The sequence below is a fragment of the Miscanthus floridulus genome, chromosome 16 (assembly GCF_019320115.1).
Source record: "Miscanthus floridulus cultivar M001 chromosome 16, ASM1932011v1, whole genome shotgun sequence".
NCBI classification, from domain to species: domain Eukaryota; kingdom Viridiplantae; phylum Streptophyta; class Magnoliopsida; order Poales; family Poaceae; genus Miscanthus; species Miscanthus floridulus.
Genome location: NC_089595.1, coordinates 109,853,352 through 109,864,327, shown reverse-complemented (window position 1 = coordinate 109,864,327; position 10,976 = coordinate 109,853,352). Strand labels below are relative to the sequence as shown.

Below are 10,976 nucleotides of genomic sequence, written 5' to 3'. Positions count from 1 at the left end.
ATACACATCAAACGGCCTATCAATATCCGGTTGGGCAAGAACAGGAGCAGAGGTAAGAAATTTCTTCAGGGCTTGGAAAGCTTCTTCATAAGCAGGACTCCATACAAATTTGATATCCTTCTAGAGCAACTTGGTCATTGGTTGAGCTATTTTGAAAAAATTAGGGAAGAAGCGCCGATAATACCCAGCAAGACCAAGGAACTAACGAATCTGATGCACTGACTTTGAAGATTTCCAATTTAACACATCCTGCACCTTGCCAGGATCCATAGAGATGCCTTCAGGTGTCAGGACATGTCCCAAAAACTACACTCGATCCAACCAAAATTCACACTTGCTAAATTTGGTAGACAACTTGTGTTCCCTTAACCAAGCCAGTACTATCCAAAGATGTTGTGCACGCTCTTCATTGTTCTTGGAGTATATCAAAATGTTATCAATGAACACCACTACAAACTTATCTAACTCTGGCATGAAGACCGAATTCATGAGGTACATGAAGAATGCAGGAGCATTGGTGAGGCCAAAAGACATGACTAGGTATTCATAAAGCCCATACCTAGTAGAGAAAGTTGTCTTTGGTATATCTTATGGTCGGATCTTAATTTGGTGATACCTAGAACGAAGATCAATCTTTGAAAACACTTTGGCACCAGTCAACTGATCGAACAAAGTATCAATATGAGGTAAATGATACTTGTTCTTAATGGTTACCGCATTAAGAGGGCGATAATCCACACACATCCGAAGAGTGACGTTCTTCTTCTTCACAAAAATAGCTGGACAACCCCATGGTGAAGAACTTAGGTGGATGAATCCCTTCTCCAATAATTCTTCTAACTATTTCATCATTTCTGCCAGTTCCTTTGGAGCCATGCGGTAAGGACACCATGAAATAGGAATAGTACTAGGTTCTAACTCATTGGCAAACTCCACATCCTGGTCTGGTGGTAACCCATGTAGATCTTTGGGAAAGACATCCAAAAACTCACAAACTATAGGAATAGAAGTAAGGTTAGGAGAGGCTTCAGTATGGGCAATAACTGGCAAGGTGGGGACTGAAGGCATAAGGAGAGACATTCTATCATTAGAAGAAGGAAGCTTCAACTCAACAATTCTCTGTCTAAGGTTTAGGACAACCCCATAAGTTCTCAACCAGTCCATTCCCAGAATTGCATCTATGCCTTGCCCAGGCAATAACATGAACTAGAGATGATAAGAGTGAGTTGCTAGCACTAGTCTCACTGTGTCTGTCTGAGTGTTAACACACAACTACACACCCGGAGCTCTGATTCTATAGGCAATAGGAATAGCCATATTAGATATATGGTGCCTTTGTACAAATCCTATACTCATAAATGAATGTGATGTAGCAGAATCAAATAATACATATGCTGGGTGGGAATCAATAGTGAACATACCAGCCATCACGGGCTCTCCCTATGGGATCTCCTCAGCCTCGGTGAAGTTAACCTGTCCCGAGCGGCTCACAGGCACCTTCTTTCTGATGATAGTCCTCTTGACCAAATGAGAGTTGGCTAAAGGCTAAGAAGACTAAGTAAGCTGGTTCTGGGGGCACTCACAAGCATAGTGGCCTTCCTTGCCACACTTGAAACAAGCACCTGGCTTGTTCCCCTGTCCCTAGTGAGGTGGAACCTTCTATCCCTGAGGCTGCTGCGTGTGCTGAGTAGGTGCACAGTACTGAGTGGGAGGTGCCTAGTGAGTCTGACGAGACGACTATCTAGCCGGAGAGTGATAGGACACTCTCCTCACAACATGTACCTTCTATGACTATGGGTGACTAGAAGAACCAGTGATTACCCTCTTACGCTTCCACTTAGCCTGAGAGTCATGGTGAAGTCCTTCCATAGCAATGGAAGCATTCATCAAAGCACCAACGGTCTGATAGCCCCCTGTATATAGCTTCTCTTAGAAGATGTAAGAGATACCATGATTGAAATGGTCCATCTTCTTCTCATCAGTATCCACATGAGTCCTAGAAAACTATGCAATCACAGTCATGTTTCCTTGCTTCAACTCCAGAAACTCGGACAACTTCCTGTTTAGCAATTCAATAGGAATATAGTACTGACAGAAAGTAGTGGTAAACACCTACCAAGTCACATGGTGGTCCATAGGTTGCATGGCATTGAAAGTGTCCCACCAAGCACTGGCAGATCCTAGAAGCTACTGTGCGGCAACGCGCACCTTCTGCTCGTCAGTCACATTAAGCAGCTAGAACTTCGGCTCTAGAATACGAAGCCAATGCTCCATGTCCAGAGGCTCAGCAGTCGGCGTGAACAAGGGTGGGTGTGTCCCTAAGAAGTCCTGATAGGAACAGGGCCTTTTAGGATTGCGGGCACCACCCCCATTCCCGCCATTGCCACCGGGGCCTCCACGGGTGAAGCCACCTATAGCCTATACCAGCATCTCCAAGGCAGGGCCAACTCGTGATGAGTAGCCAACATCTCAGCCATCATGTCGGCATGGGTCATCGGAGGCAGTGGTGGTGGCAGAGGAGGAGGACCAAGGAATGGGGCCTCATGGCTCTCCCCATTGTCATTGCCATGATCATCGCCACGACCATTTTTGCCCTGGTCTTCACCAAGACCACGGCCCATCCTAGCACTGGTGCTCCCATGACCTGACCTTAGGTTCATCTGTAAATAGATAGGAACCCACCATTAGGGATAAGGCCTCCATATTTAGAAACAAAAGGCTAGAGAGATGATAAGGCCCAATAAATGGTTACTAGCGGGACTTTTCCTTAAGAGTTAAAGCATTTCTCTTTATTTATTATCCTATCAATTTACTACCCAAAAATTATACATGTGAGGGAGTTTAGTTTAAGCAAGATTCTCTTTTCATCATGCATGGATCGACCTATTCATTCACTCAAGCCAGAATATAGCGGCCTTTGTATATAATTTTTGGCATGGCGCACACTCACTTCCTGTACGCTAAACAATTCTTACGTGCGTAAGTTAGTGTACCTGCAGAAGATTGATTAGATAAACCAGTGCCACTATCCTAGATAGACCATATTACTAGGGCTTATACTTATTTAGGTAATTTATCGCATCCTACAATTTGCAAAGCTTTTGTTGGTCAAATTTTAGGTTTTGAAAAGAGTTTTTAAACTCGTAGGCTCATTATTGGGCTCTGATACCACCTGTGGTAGAACCACCGAAATAACACACTTTCAGAGGCGCTCGTCTTCCTCTAGACACTAAGCACCCCGAAAGTGAGCTACATCGAACAGTTCTGTCAAGCCCACCCCAAGGGAGAACTCGAAACAATCCACGTTTTACATCCATAATCCAATAATGAGTATGAGCTTATAATACTTAGTCCATTTCATACAACTAGAGTTTTTAGAAATCATTTATTACAATACCAGAGTTTAGAGTGCAATAATTAAACAGCAGAATAAAAATAAACATCTAGCGGAAATGATATAAGGATCCGTCTGTGCCCACCAGAAGAATCCTCCACACAAGAGCTACTCCTCAAGTTGCACCTGCAACAGGGGTAAAATAAACCCTGAGTACACAATGTACTTACAAGACTTACCTGACTAGTGGGAATAGTTTCCTGACTCTAAGAAGTATGATAGGCAATATGGGTTTGCTGTTTTATTTTTGTTTGCAAAAAGCATTACTAATAGTTCATCCTTACAGTCAAGTTTTATTGACAGTCATGATTACTTCATGAGCTAACCATTCTAGGTAAGCACCTGTTCTACTTTCAAGCAAGGGTTGAGCAATCAGAACCATTTCACCATCTTTCATCTTTCAATTGTTACTATGGTGCTAGACCATAGCCAAGTCATACCGTCTCATGAAAATGATGATTCATGAACCAATGTATCCTAGCTGGGTATCCCGAAACACACACCCTGTTTGTACCTTAGGCATAAATAAGACCAACCCATTTCACTCATGTCATAGGGTCCAGGTCCCCATTCAAAGTTGGACTCCAAGCCCCCACACTGGAGACCTGGTCTCAATATGGTGCTTAGACCTTCACCTTTCTTCGCCTCTAATCAGTCAGTCCAGAAAGAGCCAGAACCTACAGCAAGAGTGTAACAAGCCTTGCCACTCCTATAAGCAAGTATGTGCTCAGGATAATAAGTCTGTCACCTGACTACTATCCACAGCAATGGACGGTCCTTAATCAACACGAATAGGAAAAACAGTGTAACCAAGCTAAGCCCTATTGGCCATGGGACACAACCAGTTACACCCACTAATACCCATACCATATCCCTGCCCTGTCTCCATTTTTCCTTTCATCATTTTATTATGAGAGTAATAATAATCACCTATTGTAAGTAACGGCAGGTTACTCACGCTACCAAAAACCTAAGCATAGCAGCTACTTGAACCTGTACTAGTAGGACTCATAGTATAGTTATATCTATACAGGGGGTTTTCATAAAATTTCCTGTAACGTAAATGCACATAACATATATATATACAATGATTATAAAAAATAAGGGGTTATGCACCGGGGCTTGCCTTGGGCAGGCGCAGTGTCAGCTGAGTCAGTCAGTGGTGGCTTTAGGACCTCCTCCTATATAAGAATCTCCTCCTCGTACTCCTCAATGATCTCCTTGAACTCGTGATCACCGGTGGTCATGATCTCCACCAACTCATTCTCTACATGCATGTGATGATGATGCAACACTTAGCATTTAAGCAATAGCAACTAAGAATATGCATACTAAGCTACTAAGCTAGCTCTAATGACTAAGGTGCTAAGCTAACTATCATCTTTACCAAGCAAAGTGTTGGGTTCAACTAACAAACACCTAGCTTTACAAATTAAGGATATATCTTTATTTCTACTAATAATTTAATGTATATTTGAAACAAAGAGCATTTAACTACCCTAATGTTTAGTCTATTCTAAATCTATAAAAATTATAGTGAGCACATAATAATACAATGAAGCTACCATAAAAATTTTAGGACTAAAGCTATCACCAATTTACCATAAAAATTCCTACAACATTTAACCTAATAATATTAAGCACTCTTAAATGATTTAATAGCTCCTAGTATCAACATGTATATATGAACTAAATACACTAGCAGATAGAGCATAATTTTAGGAACCTTACAAAATTTGTTTCATAATTTTTGGACACCTATATGATTTTATATGATTTACCAAAGATTAGCTCAAAATTAAATTAGAAAATTATTTCTAATTCCTTATGAAAAAGAAAAACAAATTATCCCGCGTGGCCCACACGCGTGGCCCATGCGACGCAGCGTGCGTGTGAGCACGAGGTGGTCTACGATGCGGCCCACGCGAGGCCGACCTACAACGCGAGACGGCCCGCGGCAGGGAACCCTGCATGCGTCGACAACTTTACAAAAGAGACCTCGAACGTCTAGCAAATTATGACTAAGTACTAACACTATTTCCCCCCCTCTCTCAAACCTTCTCACTTAGCCCCTTGGCCTTTCCTTAATTCCTCCGCGTGCACCCTCGGCAACTCAGTGAGTGATGGCACTGGGTGCCTACGCCTGCCACCTAGGACCTATGCGGGCCCACCTAATGGGTCGATCACCATCTTTGACCCAAGCGGCTACGCTAAGCGACGATGAGGGGTGACGGAACTCACTGGGGTAGGCTGCAGTGGCGTGCGGCCATCCACGACAGCGACACAAATTTTCTGGTGAGCTCAGGTAGCTACAGGCCTAATGGGTTAGCTCGTGAGCATCAGGAGGATACCCTGGACCAGGACGAGGTGACGGTTGGAGAAGAGGGTGACGAAGAAGGGTTGGCCACGTGCGGTCGAGACGGAGAAGGGTTGGCCAAATGCGGTCAAGCTGTATGGCGGCGCACCGCGACGGCATATTCGCATCAGCGACGATAGGGAGGCTATAGCGGTTCGGCTAAGGTGCGTAGGGTGAAGAGGAAGTCAAGGCTATGCAAGTGGTGCAGGTGAATTGGTTTGGAATGGTCGGCAGGAGGGCTGCCCACATCCACGTCCAGACACGGCCTTATCGACACGATGGCGGGAAAAACTCCAAATCAGAGCTTGGCCATGCTCGCTTCAAGGCTGGGTGGGGGTCGGGGGTCAGGTGGCTTAATGGAGAATCCATGGACATGGTGAATCGAGCGATGGTGACTCAACCATGCCGAATTAAGCGAGCGGGGTCGGTCGGTCGCGGTGGCAGAGAGGGAGGGGTAGGTCTAGCTCAGCTCGTCCTCGCCTTGGCGGCAAGCGGCTGACTGGACCTAAGGCGGCGTGTGCGCACCCGCTACATGACAACGCGTCCAAACCAAGTGCGCACACGCGGAGGCAGGTGGGGGCGCGGCATGCACGGCCGCAATGCCATTAAGGCGAGGCGATGGCGCGAGGCAGCCGGGACAACCCACGTGCGTGCGAGGACAAGGCGAACGGCGGTCGAGCCATGGCTAGGCCACATGCGCGACCAGGCTAATGACGCCGAGCGCCCGAGCCTAGTGACCGCGTCCACCCAGTGAGCCAGCCCGAGAACGTGCCGTGCATGAATTTTAAAGCGCCTATAAAAACTAAACGGTTGCTTCTAGACCTAAACCATCTTCACCATACATAAGATGGCATATGAGACAACCAAATCGAGCTATAACACTACACCACCCCTTAATTCAATCTCTCAAAATAATTTGCTAAACATAGCAATGTCTAGCTGTTGACAAACTTGGGATTTTTCTAAGTTTTTGAGCTAAACATGGAAATATTAACTAGTAATGTCATTTTTCAACAGCAAGTATTTCGCTGTTATCTAAAAAGTTGAAATTCCAAACTTTATTTAAGCGCCACATATATGTTATATAGCATTTTTGTTCAATAAAAATTAGTTTTAAACCCTACTTATATACATGAGCTATTGAATCAACTTTCGTTTAACATTTTTATTAGTCTTTTTAGGTTACAAGAAATTGATCGACATACTTTATCATATGCACTAACACATAAACATCATGCTCATGACATGTTTTAGTAAATGATTTAGGGTGTAACACCGAGGGTGTTACATTCAAGTGCCTGTGAGATAACCAATTTCCTATCCAACAGTTAGCAAATATGTTAGATCTTTAATCGTGTTGTCATTCAATCATCCAAAATCCACTAAAGGGCTAGATGCACTTTCAAGTCTGAGAACACATGTGCGAGTTTCACATAGTGACGAATCTTGTCTACAAGGACATTTTACACAGAGATTCACCAAAAAGATGCCCATGGAGCAAGCAATCGAGGGGCCTTTAGTGATCTCCAGCCTCCACGGCCCTTTTTGTCTGTGCCCTCGTTAGCTCATCAAGATTTGAGGTCATAACATCAAGGGGAAGAGGCATACAACAATGGGGTGTAACAAATTAGTGTGAACTTCCGATGCTATGTGAGAGCAATAAGATAGATAGGTCGGGAATGGGCAATGGGCTATAATGTTACCTATCTACATTGTTTGTTTGATGTGAATTTATGTTACACCCGATTTTAAGAACAAAACCAGATGTACACTATATGTGTGCCCAGGAAGTCAAATCACACATATAGCGACAAATTACAATAGTATCAAAAGACAATGCTTTATTACTTAACAAATAATAATATGATATTATTACTTACATAGTGACAAAGCTTACATCAAAGTAGCGGAATCATAAATTCTAATCCTCAAGCGAAGCCTCCAAACACCACAGGGACAGTCGACTGGGGGGTACATACGCCTAACACTTCTTAGAAAACTCACTAGCTCCAACATCTGGTACCCATCCAAGATTTTTCTAAATTTTGAATGTAAAGCAAGGGTAAGTACATGTTTTACTCAACAAATATAACATGGGGTTTATGAGGCTCAAAAGGTTGACACTGGTTTACTGCGATTAGGTTTTAGTGAGTCACAATTTTAAGCAATTGAGTAGCAACAAGTTTAGCATAAGCCCCATAAAACACATGATCAAGTAAACATGAATAATGAATAGCATAAACATAATTATCATTAATAATAATCTATTCCATAAAGGTCCAAGGCCGCTCGTGACCATGAGCATGGCTGATATACCAGTTTTACACTCTGCAAATGTTGTACACTTTCACCATGAACCATGATTTACCCTTTCGCCCGAGGTGATCAGCCTCTTGACCCACTACCAAGGAAGGTCGACATGGTTCACTATGAAGCCTTTCAAAGGTTCGTCTAACAAGTTAGGGCCGCTAGGTTTCCAATTGGCAAGGAAATATAGAGCCCCCTTTCGGAAGGCACACTCACGCAGAAGTACTCTTAGAAACAGAGGCCGCACTATACTCAGCTCATCAAGCCCCTTTTGCGCCCTTTTGTGTAACCACTAAAAAGCTAGAAAATGCCCTCATACTTGACTAAACCCAGAGCCATATAGCACTCATGGTTGTACTGTAAGTCCCGGATGATCGCTTACAGAGAAGTCCTTAAGGAGAGGAATCTAGAGCATCACAAAAAACTATGCTCTAGCCCCGTTATTCCTTGTTCTTAAAAAGCATCTTTTAGTGTTTATTGTATATACCGTTAGTCAAGTTACAAGATCATGGTTATTGTTTGAGCACTAGCAATATACTACCTAAATGCATAAACCCATAGGAATCAAGGTACCAGATAACAAAGTACTAGGAAATCCTTAGTAATTGTCAAGGTAGACATATGCAGTATGAATTAAATGATTAAAGGTGTATAGAACAACAAGGATAATCCCATGCTATACTTGCCTTATACACTTGTTCAAACTCCCTCATACTTCTACTTCTGGTCATCACCTTCTGATCTTCGGCGCTTACAAATGGTTCTCGTTCTACTCATAGCAAGCATCATGCATAGACAAACATACAAACAACAATAAAAGCAACTAAGAACAGTACACCAGACAAGAGTAAGCAACATACTAAAAGAGAGCTCGCTACTACAGTCGCAGAAGTGCAACAAAACGCCGAGAACGAGTCTACGGTTAAAAATAAAACAACTATTAGGAGTTTTATATATTATAAAAGAAAAGAAAAGACTATATGCTTGATTTTAATTGAGCAAAAGTCTGTAAAAGTTATTAAGATCAGATTAGTCAAAACATAATTTAATTCAAAAACCGAGTTGGAACTACTCATATTTTTTTAATAAACAATGCCATATAATTTAATCAAGTTTAACTTTATCTTCGCAAAAGAAAAAGTATATGTGAAAGCTACTGAACCAGTTATGTTGTGTCTGTAACATGCTTAAGCTAAGCAAAATATGAATTAAAAACGTATTCATATTTCCATTAATCTAGTTAGCAATCGTTATGGTCCAAAGTTCCTTTTAAATTGAAAAACTAGTTTGCATTAACACTAAACAATTTAATATTAAAATTATAAACTCAGAAACATTTAGCATGATGAACATCGTCACGTAATCACGAATCCAACCTATGATTATTAATCATCCATAGTTGAAAGAAGATATATACACTAGGCAAAAACATGTACGTGTGATATATAGGATATCTGGTAGAGAATTTTAGTTCTGATATGTTTGAACGGAAGTTTCACCAGGCAAAACACGTAGCTAGTTTGATGAACAACAAAACATGTAGCTATAGTTGATGAAATAGACGAACGGTGGAGGAAGTTGACAAGATTACCATGCATGTCATCCGTAGCTTGCTCTGGTCATGGCGAGAAACAGATGATAGATGCAGGATTAGCTTGGAGCGAGCATGCTTGGCCTCAAGACAGACAAGCAGCCAGGAACTCATGCATCACGGTGGTAAATCTAACCAAAGGTGCTGGAGATGTTTTAAGACAAAGCAAGGAATAGAGAATTGATTAGAAAGGAAAGGATAAACTGAAAGGCAAGGTGACAGGGGCTCACGTTGGTGGTTTCTGGTTGAATCGCCGATGATCACTTCTTGTTTTTCAGGCGCATGGCACTGGTGGATTTGCTCCTACGTGCAGGTGGCGCCTGGCTTGGCCGCTTGACCGGACGACGAGGAGAACGAAGTTAGCAGCAAGTGCTTCACGTGGCCGCCTCTAGCTGTGATTTGCCTCCATGGACTTCTGGACGACCTGAGCCTCTTCACGGAAGCCGCAGATACATATATAGCAGCAGCATGCCTCCTGCAGCAGCCAGCAGGCGATACTAGATCGGCGAAAGGCAGAGGTAGGAAAAAGAAGAGACAGGACTCAGGAGATCGACAACGTTGCCTGGCTCTTTTGAACACGAAGAAGACGATGAACTCTCCTGGAAGGCTCGTGCATTCTTGATGCCAGCAAGTAAGCGACAGCAACGGGAACGACGTACGGCCTGCCCTGCCGGAGATGAACTGGAAGGCAACGGCTTGATCTTTCTCATCATGGTGGCGCTCGAATCCGCAGCTTCGGCGAGCGTGGCTCAAGGGAAGAATCAACTTGCAGTTCGGCATGGCAGATGGAGAGGCGACGAGAGCAGTAGGGCTGCGCCTTAATTTTTGAAGGATTGAACTCAGATTTTCAATGGTTGTATACATGAAGCAGAGATTGCTATTTATGGACGGGCATGACGTGATGGATATGGAGTCCTTGGCTTGCACGGCATATATCACAGATAGATTGGAAAGGAAAACAGAATTGATGGGTTGCTCTGTGCTAGAACAGCTAGCCGACGCTGTCTATATCATCGTTATGATTAAAGCATATGACCTCGTTGCTTGCTTCTTTGATCTGTATATATCCTCTCGTCAGAGCAAAATCGGCCAAGAAACAAAACAACAGGTAGAACATGGATCAACGCGAGAGAGAATTGTACAGACCTTGATCCATTAGACAAGGAACCAAAAGGTTTCTGGGTTGAGATAGATAAGAGCTGGGATTAATTATTTTTGGAATTAATTAAAATAATTCTAGAAAAGTCTAGAATTGTTATTTAAGACGCGAACCATACTCCGAAAGCTCTGAAAATTCAGAGAAAATTCTCAGAGACACTATGAAATAC

General features: G+C 42.9%; 1 long non-coding RNA gene across 1 annotated transcript; it reads right to left on the bottom strand.

The window, feature by feature from the left end:
- Positions 1 to 7,571: 7,571 nt before the first annotated feature.
- Positions 7,572 to 10,481, bottom strand: LOC136509993 (uncharacterized). The gene is made up of 4 exons (XR_010772583.1): positions 9,879 to 10,481; positions 9,649 to 9,792; positions 8,744 to 8,826; positions 7,572 to 7,788 (listed from the first exon to the last, which is right to left on the bottom strand). It is a non-coding gene; the product is annotated as an uncharacterized lncRNA (long non-coding RNA).
- Between the last annotated feature and the right edge of the window lie 495 nt (positions 10,482 to 10,976).